The 13043-nt window shown below is 44.1% G+C and overlaps 7 pseudogenes; all 7 read right to left on the bottom strand.

Moving 5' to 3' along the window:
- Positions 1-1990: 1990 nt before the first annotated feature.
- LOC142498211 (5S ribosomal RNA) lies at positions 1991-2113 on the bottom strand (annotated as a pseudogene).
- A 285-nt stretch (positions 2114-2398) lies between these two features.
- Positions 2399-2517, bottom strand: LOC142498216 (5S ribosomal RNA; annotated as a pseudogene).
- A 284-nt stretch (positions 2518-2801) lies between these two features.
- On the bottom strand, positions 2802-2920 carry LOC142498191 (5S ribosomal RNA; annotated as a pseudogene).
- A 284-nt stretch (positions 2921-3204) lies between these two features.
- LOC142498213 (5S ribosomal RNA) lies at positions 3205-3323 on the bottom strand (annotated as a pseudogene).
- Positions 3324-5300: 1977 nt separating this feature from the next.
- Positions 5301-5419, bottom strand: LOC142498202 (5S ribosomal RNA; annotated as a pseudogene).
- A 290-nt stretch (positions 5420-5709) lies between these two features.
- Positions 5710-5828, bottom strand: LOC142498212 (5S ribosomal RNA; annotated as a pseudogene).
- Positions 5829-6110: 282 nt separating this feature from the next.
- On the bottom strand, positions 6111-6229 carry LOC142498239 (5S ribosomal RNA; annotated as a pseudogene).
- Positions 6230-13043: the final 6814 nt, after the last annotated feature.

The raw sequence follows: 13043 nt of genomic DNA, 5'->3' as shown, positions 1-13043 counted from the left end.
AATCCGGTTATAACATGATGTGAGCGTGGCTCCCAATAATATGTAGTACTCCTCCTACCTTGCCGTTTTCCAGTCTCTCCTGCTGTGCCCTGCTGGGATGACCAGAGCTTGCTGGCTGCCTGCGCGCTCTCCCTCCTCCTCCTCCTAGGCTCCGGTGTCAAATGATGTTGAAGGGTCACGTTGCCATGGCAATGAAACGTCATGTGATCCCGCACCGCCATTTGACGCCTTTTACCATGGCTACGCGGCGCTCTCTTACCTCCTGCCTCTTAACTAATTTCTCCATGGCAGGAGCACGCCGACAGCCCCCAGTGACCTGCGGAACGGAGTAACTCATTCAATCTTTTACATTCATATCACGACAGACTGCAACACACATTCAGAGACATATACTGTCTCTTTAAGGGAGCTGGCTCTGATTTTCCTCTCTGTCCTGTCAGCCGGAAGCTGACAGCAGAAGCAGGGAGAGGGGAAAGCTGGCACTGCTGCCAATGCCGGGTCAGTCCTGAATGGGGGTGCCGTTGCGCCGCCGGGTCTGGAACAGCTTGGATAGCTCTCCCCATCTGCCGGCCACGGAACCCCTGAAAGGTGCAATTGTGGGCAAATATTTTTGTTAAATCGATACGCTTAGAATGCTATGTGCTTCTTTGGACTCCAAGCACCATGCTATAACAGGGTTAAGCTGTATTTATTATTTAAGGACTCAATTTCCAAAGGCTGGGTATCACAAGATTGCTTAAGGTGGTGCCTATATTTAAAAGGAAACAAAATCACAACTGGGGAAATAGGCCTGTAAGCCTGACTTATAGTGGAGAAGCTACTGTACTTCAAGGTTTAGTACAGGATAATATTGTATGTATGTATGTCTTTATATAGCGCCAATAGTGTACATAGCGCTTCACATTAGTATATTTAGGAATACTTAACAGATAACAAATACTAGTAATAGTCAGCATGGAATTATGAAAGATAGTTGATGCTAAACTAACCCTTTTAGTTTATTTGAGGAGGGAAGTAGTAGGAACTCATATCAGGGTAATGCATTTGATGTGGTCTACTTAGATTTTGCAAATGCTTGTGATACAATTCCACACGAGGTTAGTGTAAAAAATAAAGGAAATTGAGGTTTGAGGTTGGCATCGAGAGCAAAGAGTCCATATTTGCTGATGACACTAAATTGTGTAAGGTAATAGAATCAGAGCATGATGTAATTTCTCTAAAGATGGACTTGGAGAGACTGGTAACGTGGGCAGGTAAATGGCAAATGAGGTTTAATACAGATAAATGTAAGGTTATGCATTTGGGATACAAGAATAAAAAGGCGACTTACAAATTAAATGGAGAGATATTGGGGGAATCCTTGATGGAGAAGGATTTAGGAGTGCTTGTAGACAGCAGGCTTGGCCAATGTCATGCAGTAGCTGCAAAGGCAAACAAGATCTTATCTTGCATCAAACGGGCAATGGATGGAAGGGAAGTAAACATAATTATGCCCCTTTACAAAGCACTAGTAAGACCACACCTTGAATATGGAGTACAATTTTGGGCACCAATCATAAGAAAAGACATTATGGAACTAGAGAGAGTGCAGAGAAGAGCCACCAAATTAATAAAGGGGATGGACAATCTAACTTATGAAGAGAGGCTAGCTAAATTAGATTTATTTACATTAGAAAAGAGGCGTCTAAGAGGGGATATGATAACTATATACAAATATATTCGGGGACAATAAAAGGAGCTTTCAAAAGAACTATTTATCCCACGGGAGTATTAAGGACATCTTAATCCTTAGAGATCTCAGAAGCTAAGCAGTGTGAGGCTTGATTAGTACCGGGTTGGGAGACTGCTTGGGAATACCAGGTGCACCTGTCATTTTCTCAGTCTCTGTGTATGTATGGAGCAAGATAAGAAAAGTAGCAAGAAATGAAACATTTTCTTTTGCTGAGAGGAATGCCATGTATATTTTCATTAGGGAAGCGAAAAATAAAAACACCTACAGCACTTGGTATTCCCAGGCAGTCTCCCAACCACCGCGGTACTAATCAAGCCTCACACTGCTTAGTTTCCGAGATCTGACGGGATCGGGCACTTTCAAGGTAGTATGGTCGTAGGTGGAGATTCCTGTCTCATGTTATCCTCTCATTCTTAAATACATGAGCCTATATCTTGCTCCATGCATACATAGAGACTGAGAAAATGACAGGTGCACTCAAATGTACTATAGACGGAATTCTTGATGTCAGAATTCTATTTTGAAAGGTTGCATTGTGTTGAACTTTCTGAGGAAAAAACGATATATTTCTTTGCCACTGCGGGAAAAAGTAGTAAAAAATGAAACATTTTCTTTTGCTGAGAGGAATGCCATGTATATTTTGATTAGGGAAGCGAAAAATATAAGCACCTACAGCACCTGGTATTCCCAGGCAGTCTCCCAACCCGGTACTAATCAAGCCTCGCGCTTCTTAGCTTCCGAGATCTGACGGGATCGGACGCTTCCAAGGTAGTATGGCCGTAGGTGGAGATTCCTGTCTCATGACATCCTCTCATTCTTAAATTCATGAGCCTATATCTTGCTCCATGCATACACAGACTGAGAAAATGACAGCTGCACTCAAATGTACTATAGACGGAATTCTTGATGTCAGAATTCTATTTTGGAAGGTTGCATTGTGTTGAACTTTCTGAGGAAAAAACGATATATTTCTTTGCCACTGCGGGAAAAAGTAGTAAAAAATGAAACATTTTCTTTTGCTGAGAGGAATGCCATTCCCTATTTTCATTAGGGAAGCGAAAAATAAAAACACCTACAGCACCTGGTATTCCCAGGCAGTCTCCCAACCCGGTACTAATCAAGCCTCACGCTTCTTAGCTTCCGAGATCTGACGGGATCGGGCTCTTTCAAGGTAGTTTGGCCATAGGTGGAGATTTCTGTCTCATGTTATCCTCTCATTCTTAAATACATGAGCCTATATCTTGCTCCATGCATACACATAGACTGAGAAAATGACAGGTTCACGCAAATGTACTATAGACAGAATTCTTGATGTCAGAATTCTATTTTGGATGTTGCATTGTGTTGAACTTTCTGAAGAAAAAACGATATATTTCTTTGCCTCTGCGGGAAAAAGTAGTAAAAAATGAAACATGTTCTTTTGCTGAGAGGAATGCCATCTATATTTTCATGAGGGAAGCGAAAAATATAAACACCTACAGCACCTGGTATTCCCAGGCAGTCTCCCAACCCGGTTCTAATCAAGCCTTACACTTCTTAGCTTCCGAGATCTGACGGGATCAGGCGCTTTGAAGGTTGTATGGCCGTATGTGGAGATTCCTGTCTCATGATATCCTCTCATTGTTAAATTCATGAGCCTATATCTTGCTCCATGCATACACAGAGACTGAGAAAATGACAGGTGCACTCAAATGTACTATAGACGGAATTCTTGATGTCAGAATTCTATTTTGGAAGGTTGCATTGTGTTGAACTTTCTGAGGAAAAAACGATATATTTCTTTGCCACTGCGGGAAAAAGTAGTGTAGCCCCGGTCTGTTTTCTTCCTCTGACAGCCCCCTCCGCGAGTGCCGAGCGATCGCGGGTGCCGCCATTGCCACTGACGGACCCGCCGGCATAACGCGAGGGTGGGGGCTAATGCAGGGAGCCGTGCGCTGTTCCCTGAGGCGGCCGGTTGCCGGGGACGCGAGCTGCCCGTTGTTAGGGCCGCGATCGCGTTGCCGAGGTCCCGGCGGCTCGGGGAACAGGGCGCCGCCATGGCGCGATAGTTCGCGCATGCGCAGTGACCAGCAGGCGCAGGGAAGGACCCAGACAGATCGCGCATGCGCAGGAGAAGTGCGCACGCGGCCCCAATGCTTTAGCAGCCTCTTGGGAACTACAACTCCCAGGAGGCATAGGGAGGCAGGCACCAGGTGTCTGATAGTGGCCAATGAGGGCCAAGGATTCCCAGACAGCCAGAAGAGATACATTTCTCACGCTGAGCCCACGCTAGTCAGTGAGAGCGAGGAGCAGCTAAGGGAAGGAGGTAGGGTACAGGAGTCAGGGACTCCCTGTACTAGGCCAGCAGTTCCCAAGGCCCAAGATAGCTCTGAGTCGCTCAGTGAAGTAAGTGTTGCCAGGGATAGCCTAAGGATAAGGGCTCTGTCACTTACAGCAGTTGGAGCTGGGAGTACGAAGGGGAAGGAAGGGTGTAAGGAGCAAGTGGCTCCTGCACCAGGTAAGGATCCCCAAGTCCCAGGCAGGCCCCAATCCCTGTTAGGGTAGTGGGTAATTGATAAGGGACGGCCCGAGATAGGGAGGTTGCCCTTAGGTGTGAGAGGGTGCAGGCTTGTCAGTGAATCACGGCTGGTAGTGCTGTGAGCGCTGACAAGTAGGCACAGTGTGTGCAGCGTGTGTTGCTGTCTGCAGGTTGACTGTGTGTGCAGTGTGTCTGCTGCAGGCGCTGTTAGTTAGCTAGTTGTTAGTGAGGCTTAGGGGACTTGGAGAGTTAGGGGAGTGGGACAGGTCATTAACCCCTGTAGGCCCCTAGGAATTTCCCCAAAGCCACTACAGGTTGCTGTGCTATAGGGACGGCCTATAGTGTAGCGAATGCCACCTAGATAGTTAGGGACTCAGCGGATGCTGCGGTTCCAGTGACGGAGTTCGGACCCACGTTGGGGTCCACCGAGAATATCGCCAGGATAGGATCAGACGGATTCATTGCACGTCTGACCCTTTGTGAAGCGTTGCTGATCCGAGCACCGGAGTGCTCGGCAGGTATCTACAATACATAAGTGCACCACCGGGCCCTTAGCTTAATAGTGACTGCGCAGTCACGCACGATCTCTGCAAGAGTGCGGGACATTGGGTGGGGTTCTTTGGACACTGGGTGGGATCACCTAGTGTTGGGGAAGCGTCCTGCGAGGCACAGTAGCTAGTGTTTCCTCCAGAGAGGGACACCCGTCATTTTGCTGCATGTTATGTTGTGTTATGTTTTCTATGTACGTTAGTAAAGTATTAGTTATTATCTATACAGTGTATGTGTGTTGTTGTATTTCTTGCCCAAGGGAATCTCACGTCACGGGGATCCTGGGTAAGTGGAGGCGCTGCGCTATGTAAATGTGTGAGTATTACCCCAGGCTCCCAGCTAGCGGAGGCTCAGATCTCCTGGAGCCGCAGGTTGAGTACAGTACCAGTAGTCCCTTAGGAAGGTGTCAGAAAAAGGGCTACAGTAGTAAAAAATGAAACATTTTCTTTTGCTGCGAGGAATGCCATTCCCTATTTTCATTAGGGAAGCGAAAAATAAAAACACCTACAGCACCTGGTAGTCCCAGGCAGTCTCCCAACCTGGTACTAATCAAGCCTCACGCTTCTTAGCTTCCGAGATCTGACGGGATCGGGCACTTTCAAGGTAGTATGGCCATAGGTGGAGATTCCTGTCCCATTATACAGTATCCTCTCATTCTTAAATACATGAGCCTATATCTTGCTCCATGCATACACAGAGACTGGGAAAATGACAGGTGCACTCAAATGTACTATAGACGGAATTCTTGATGTCAGAATTCTATTTTAAAAGGTTGCATTGTGTTGAACTTTCTGAAGAAAAAACGATATATTTCTTTTCCACTGCGGGAAAAAGTAGTTAAAAATGAAACATTTTCTTTTGCTGAGAGGAATGCCATGTATATTTTCATTAGGGAAGCGAAACAAATAAACACCTACAGCACCTGGTATTCCCAGGCAGTCTCCCAACCCAGTACTAATCAAGCCTCACACTGCTTAGCTTCCGAGATCTGACAGGATCAGGCGCTTTGAAGGTTGTATGGCCGTATGTGGAGATTCCTGTCTCATATCCTCTCATTGTTAAATTCATGAGCCTATATCTTGCTCCATGCATACACAGAGACTGAGAAAATGACAGCTGCACTCAAATGTACTATAGACGGAATTCTTGATGTCAGAATTCTATTTTGGAAGGTTGCATTGTGTTGAACTTTCTGACGAAAAAACGATATATTTCTTTACCACTGCGGGAAAAAGTAGCAAGAAATTAAACATTTTCTTTTGCTGAGAGGAATGCCATGTATATTTTCATTAGGGAAGCGAAAAATATAAACACCTACAGCACCTGGTATTCCCAGGCAGTCTCCCAACCCAGTACTAATCAAGCCTCACACTGCTTAGCTTCCGAGATCTGACGGGATCAGGCGCTTTGAAGGTTGTATGGCCGTAGGTGGAGATTCCTGTCTCATGTTATCCTCTCATTCTTAAATACATGAGCCTATATCTTGCTCCATGCATACGGTAGCCAATCAGAGCGTGGGAACTCCATCCCTTCTCTGATTGGCTCTAGTACCATGTGACAAGCTTTCAATGACGTCACATCCGTTCTCCCCCAAACCTCTGTCACATGGTACTAGAGCCAATCAGAGTAGGGATAGACTTCCCACGCTCTGATTGGCTACCGTACCATGTGAGGCCGGCCATGTTTCTTTTAATGACGTGATCTTAAAGGCAATTGAAGCAAAGCCATTCTGATTGGTTGTGCTTTCATTGCCTTTAAGTGACGTCATCATTTTTATTTTTATCGGCCAAAACACATGGTTTTCACGGCCCAATCAGGGCCGTGGGAACCTTTTGACGAAAATGTGACGTCATAGGCCTTTAAAAGCCTATGTCGTCTCATTTTGAAGCCAGACGCCGAGGAGGAAGGACCTCCTACAGAAGAAGAAGGCCTGGGCGTGGCCAAAGATGGAAAGAAGACCCCGCCCGGAAGAAGATAGAAGAAAGAAGAATACAGATGAAGATGGATTACAAATAGAAGACCCGTGGATTGATTTGGATTTTTAGTCTAATGTTTATTTTTTTATGGTTTATTATTTTATGGGTTCCTGTGCCTGGTGGATTGGTTCATGAGTAAGCTGTTCAACGGGAGTCGGTGGGGCCAAGTAATGGTAAGTGAACTAAAGAAATGTATTTAATTGTGCTTGTAAAAATTTTTCAAGTTTTTTTTAACATTTGTATTTATTTATTTGCGATATATCAGTTCTTGCCACTGTATGTATGTATGTGTATATGTCTAGAGAGATATATACATACAGGGTAAGAAATGTTGTTATTTTAAAAGCTTGATTTGATGTGTTTTAAATTAATTTGGCTATGCTGCTATGCTTCAATGTGTGTATAATGTTGTTTTACAATTAGATAGATGTAATCCTTGGTATTGTATTGTGTGCTTGTGGTCAGGGTTAGCCTTGGTTTTAAATTTTGTATTCTGGTTGGTACTTATATTTTTTCACATGCTAAATTGTTCTGCTCCAGGCTTGAATTAGTTAATTGTTTCATTGTTCGGGATGGACTGTCAATTGTTTAGGGATATAAATAATGAATGCTAATTGATTTTTGTTTACTTGATTGGTTAAAATAGTTTACTTGTTTGGAGGTATTTGTATTTTGCTTGCAAAGATATTGTTAACATTCATTTGCAGAATGTATATGGTGCATAGATTTTATGCATCATATATACATTGTAAATGCAATGTATTGATTGGAATGTGAGGTTTTTCATTGGCATTTGATGATTTAGATTGTAAGATCAGTTAGGATTATTAAAGGAAATTCATTTTAATGTAGTGTGTCTGTATGGAGAAGTGTTATTTGTAGTACAGTATGGTTTTGATGACCCTTCTACATTTATTTGTATATTGGTTCATCATGTGTGTGTATATACTGTATATATATATATATATATATATATATATATATATATATCTGTGTATATATATATATAATAAATATATATATATATATATATATATATATATATATATATAGTTGCATGATGAACTCACTGTACAAATTCATGGGTGAAGGGTGGGTATCGGGCCAGTGTGGCTTAACCCCTTAATTACCTTTGCGGTTATTATCCGATAAGGTGTTTAATGGGTTAATTGATATCTGAATGTACTTGCAATGTATTGGCTTTGTATTTGCTATGTATTTTGTAGGCAAGACAAGGATGTTGCTGGCGACGGAGACTTCTTATTGATGAGGTCAGTAGTACTTTATTTATTTGAATATGCTAGTTAATGTTTTTAATAATGGGCAATTAATCTACTATCTAATATCTGGATAATAGTTATTTTGCACATTATTGTACTGTAGGTGTTGGGAGGGGGGGGGGGGGGTGGTGTATGTATAGGCCAGGTTTATTTTTTTTACATTCAGGGTTTGTTCCGTGGTTCAGCGTGGGACCTCTGGAGACCACCTGCGGGTCTCCTTGGGTATCTCACGGGTATCAGGCTGGTGGTTCCACGGGTGACACATGCGGGGATGAAGCGGTGGCCTCACATCTGTGGGGGCACCGCGGACCCGTAGGTGCGGGGTTGAAGCGGTGGTCCCACTTCTGTGGGGGCACCGCGGACCCGTAGTGAGCACTCGTGAGTTCCCCAGACACCCGTGGGAACCATCCGAGGCCCCGCTGACACCTGTGGGTCTGACCCGGGGCTCCCAGACATCCTTGGGCCTACCGTGGGGACCCAATTGTGGCCCACGGTGACCCAAGGAGACCACCTGGGGGCCATGGTGCTGGCGGGACCAACCAGCAGGCCTCCAGAACCTGTTTGAAAAGGGCTGCTGGTACCCTGTAGGTCTGTCAGATGCCCCGGCAGCCCACCGGGGACTCGCGTGGGGCTGCGTTATGAACCCTGTTTGTAAAAGGATAAATCTTGTATTTATGGGGGGGCTCAGGGGGTGGGTAATGTATTTAATAAATATAATGATGTTTATTGTGGGTCACTGTATTGTTTTTATTGTGGGTACTGGGGGTGGGAGGGTATGTGGGTAGGCCTCCCTTGTGTGGGTAGTGGGTGAGGGTTGTTAGGCCTCACAGGGTGGGGGGTTAGTGTGGGAGGGTATGTAGGCGTCCCGAGTGGTGGTTGAGGGTGGATTAACCCCTTAATGACTGTAGCGGTTAATAACCGCTATGGTGATTAAGGGGTTAGGGGACATTACTTTGGATCTTTTAATTTTTGTGTCTGTTTTGCAGCAGCGGAGGGGCCATGGGGGGGTGGAGGGGGGACAACGGTATGTGGGTAGGCCTCCCTTGTGGGTAGTGGGTGAGGGTGGTTAGGCCTCACGGGGTGGGCCATTGGCAGTGAGGCGCTGCATTATATGCACATCGGGATCCCCCACCCCACATTTACATAAACTGCACTCACAGGAACACAGGCATGGAGATTTAACAGACAAATTTGGGGGAGGGGGCCTTACACAGATTACAGTCAAGGCAGGGAGATTTAACAGACAAATTAGGGGGAGGGGGCCTTACACAGATTACAGTCAAGGAGGTGGGGTTATAATCAAAAGGGAACAGTTATGTTAAAAATATGTATTTTATGTATATATTGTTGTTTATGTATTTTAAATACACAGGGGGTGTACTGTATGTTGTTTATTGCAATGTTTATTGGGGCAAATGTACCCAATAAACATGCTATTCTGCCTTAACCCTTCATTGCCTTAGCGGCTATCAGCTATGGGAATGAAGCAGCATTTCTGTATTTTAATAATATTGTGCAGGATCAGGGGGTCCCCTGAGCTTTGATTTGTGGCTCAGGGAACCCCCTGCTCACTGTACAATATTATTAAAAATACATTCATGCCTATAGTATCATTGATGTGCATATACAGTATGTGTATGTTAGGGGTTATAGGGGTTGTTGTTATATATATATATATATATATATATATATATATATATATATATATATATATATTTATTTATTTATATTCATGTATTTATTTATTTATTTAGATTTATTTATTGTGTGGCTGCTGTGTGTGAATTTTTTTTATTGTGGGTAGCGGGGGTGGGTGAAGGGGGTATTAGCCCCAACGGTGGTTGTTTAGGGCTTGCGGGGGGTAGCGAAAGGGGTTAACCCCTTCATGACCGTAGCGGTATTAACTGCTACGGTCGTGAAGGGGTTAAGTGCACCCGCAACCGCCCCGCAAGTCCTAAACTCACACCAAGGGCCAAATACCCCCTTCACCCACCCCCACTACCCACAATAAAGCGGGCACGGTGGGTTACCCCCTTCATTGCCTTAGCAGCTATCAGCTATGGTAATGAAGCAGCATTTTTGTATTTTAATAATATTGTGCAGGAGCAGGGGGTCCCCTGAGCTTTGATTTGTGGCTCAGGGAACCCCCTGCTCATTGTACAATATTATTAAAAATACATTCATGCTGCTTCGTTACCATAGCACATAGTTGCAAAGGTAAGGAACGAATGTTTATTGATATGGGTGTTTTATTCATACTGTAGATGTGCAGAGGGTCTCCGGAGCGGAACCGCTTTGGTTTTAGGTCCGGGGACCCCCTGCTTCCCGAGATACAGGCCCCTTTATGGGGTGCCGGTATCCCTCTGCTTTGTTTACATTCCGCGGTCACGTGATCGGGACCTTTAAATGCAGAGGGATACCGGCACCCCATAAAGGGGCCTGTATCTCGGGAAGCAGGGGGTCCCCGGACCTGAAACCAATGCGGTTCAGCTCCGGAGACCCCCTGTACATCTACACTATGAATAAAAATGTATTTTAAATCATTTTTAATGTGCCGATGTTTGCGCAGAGAGAGCAGCGGATCTCTCTCTGCTGCAAACACATCTCACCAGGGGACGGCTTCTCGGCTTCAAAGACAACAGCTCGCAAACGCCCCCCTGAGTTTTTACACGGCATTGCAGTATTGCAGACACCCGGAATAAAATGCTTAAATCACAGCCGCGAAAATAACGCAATACACTCCGGGCGAAAACGATACAAAACCGCACATAACCGGGATAATCTGAAATTCGCGGAGCTAGCCGAGTTAGAATAAAGTGTGTCGCCACTGTAAGCAGTACATACATGCTCAGGAGTTGTTTTTTTGGATCGGTATATACTTGTCATTATCCACTTCAGCCATTTTAATTACCCCCTTTTAAATTATTGTACTGGTTGATGTGTGTGTGTGTGTGTGTATATATATATATATATATTTCAACCATTATCACCTACAGTACAGTAGCATACAGTGCTCCCACTGCAGCAAGGGATTCTGGGAAATGACATGCAATGTTTACTCGCTCATCCCACAACGTGGCGGTATCAAATATAGCGTTTTCCCAGTTATTATATCCCTGCAGGATGTAGGATAATCCCAGCCAAACCCACATACTTATTACATTCCCGTTATGTCACATGTATTATTTCCTGTGAAGGAAGCGCTATGTATATTCCCATTATGGTTACAAATTGGACGATACTGTATTTCCATTATGTCTCCTATTATTTTCCCATGATATCTCATAGAATACTGTCATCCAAAACCACATCATTATTGAATGATTGAAAATGATGCCTCCGTTTTATGTCAAGATTGTCTTGACACTTAGACCCCCAAGATTTCAATAGCGCCTCACTTAAAAGATGACATTATTTTTGATTCAAATGAACTTTTATGGTGCAGAAGCCGCATGGTGCCTGTGCCTACAGTGTATGTATTTGTCAGTGTGTCTCTATCTGCATTTCTGTCTCTTGCTGGCCGCCAGCCTGTGTGATGATGTCAGCCTGTCTGTGATGTAAGAGAGACATTGTGATATCATGACATACTGTAGGCAGGATGGCAGGTGTAAAGCTTCTAAAAGAGGGAGAGAGGGAGAGAGAGAGAAGGAGAGAGAGGGAGAAAGAGGGAGAGAGAGAGCAAGCAGCTCCTCCCTCCCATGCAAATGAATGGAGGCAGAGGAGTAGAGGGACAGAAGCCTGTGCTGCTTGTAATGGGACAGGATTTGGGGTGCTGTTTCATGCTCTATCTCCCTCCCTCCCACTGTCTCAGGTGCAGAAAGTTTTCAAGGGAGAGAGGAAAGGAAGGGGAAAATGGAAGCTGAGGAGAGCTGGTCCTGTCCCTCTTGTTGGTAAAGAGGGGGCATCCAGAAAGAGGTAAGGAGATAGTTTTATTTTAATTCAAGAAGGAGTGCCTGGTGGCGAAGCTGGTGTGCTCTGTCACACTACAGACCCCTCCCTGTGTGTGTGCGTGCGTGCGTGCGTGCGTGCTTGCGTGTCTGTGTCTGCAGGGGGTATCTGTCCCATCCATAGATATCAGGGGTACTGCGGCTGCTGCTGTTCAAACTTTAGCTTTAGGCCCATTCCTTTGATGTTAATAAGCGTTTCTAGTACCATCTTTTTTGCTCTGTTCACCCACATCTTTACATTACCTCCTGTGTGTGTGTGTGTGTGTATGTGTATGTGTGTGTGCGTGTGTATAGCATGTGTTTGAAACACTATACTGTATCTGCATAGAAAAAAAGCCTTCTTTTAGTAATGTACAGTTCAAATACTGTATGAACATGACCCCATCTCATCTCATCCCCCTGACTCTGGATACAAAACATTCATGGATTCGTTTGCAACTTTTCATACAATTTGCTTGCACCATTTCAGAGAAATTAAATATTTAAAATGGAAATAAATTGGTAACTGCAGTAACAAACAACACTGTACATGCTAATAGTACATCCATGTAAGCAGTACATACATGCTCAGGAGTTGTTTTTTTGGATCGGTATATACTTGTCATTATCCACTTCAGCCATTTTAATTCCCCCCTTTTAAATTATTGTACTGATTGATGTGTATATATATATATATATATATATATATATATTTTTTTTTTTTCCAACCATTATCACCTACAGTACAGTAGCATACAGTGCTCCCACTGCAGCAAGGGATTCTGGGAAATGACATGCAATGTTTACTCGCTCATCCCACAACGTGGCGGTATCAAATATAGCGTTTTCCCAGTTATTATATCCCTGCAGGATGTAGGATAATCCCAGCCAAACCCACATACTTATTACATTCCCGTTATGTCACATGTATTATTTCCTGTGAAGGAAGCGCTATGTATATTCCCATTATGGTTACAAATTGGACGATACTGTATTTCCATTATGTCTCCTATTATTTTCCCATGATATCTCATAGAATACTGACATCCAAAACCACATCAT

This window comes from Ascaphus truei, chromosome 6, assembly GCF_040206685.1.
Source record: "Ascaphus truei isolate aAscTru1 chromosome 6, aAscTru1.hap1, whole genome shotgun sequence".
NCBI lineage: Eukaryota > Metazoa > Chordata > Amphibia > Anura > Ascaphidae > Ascaphus > Ascaphus truei.
This window is presented reverse-complemented; position numbering and strand designations above follow the sequence as displayed.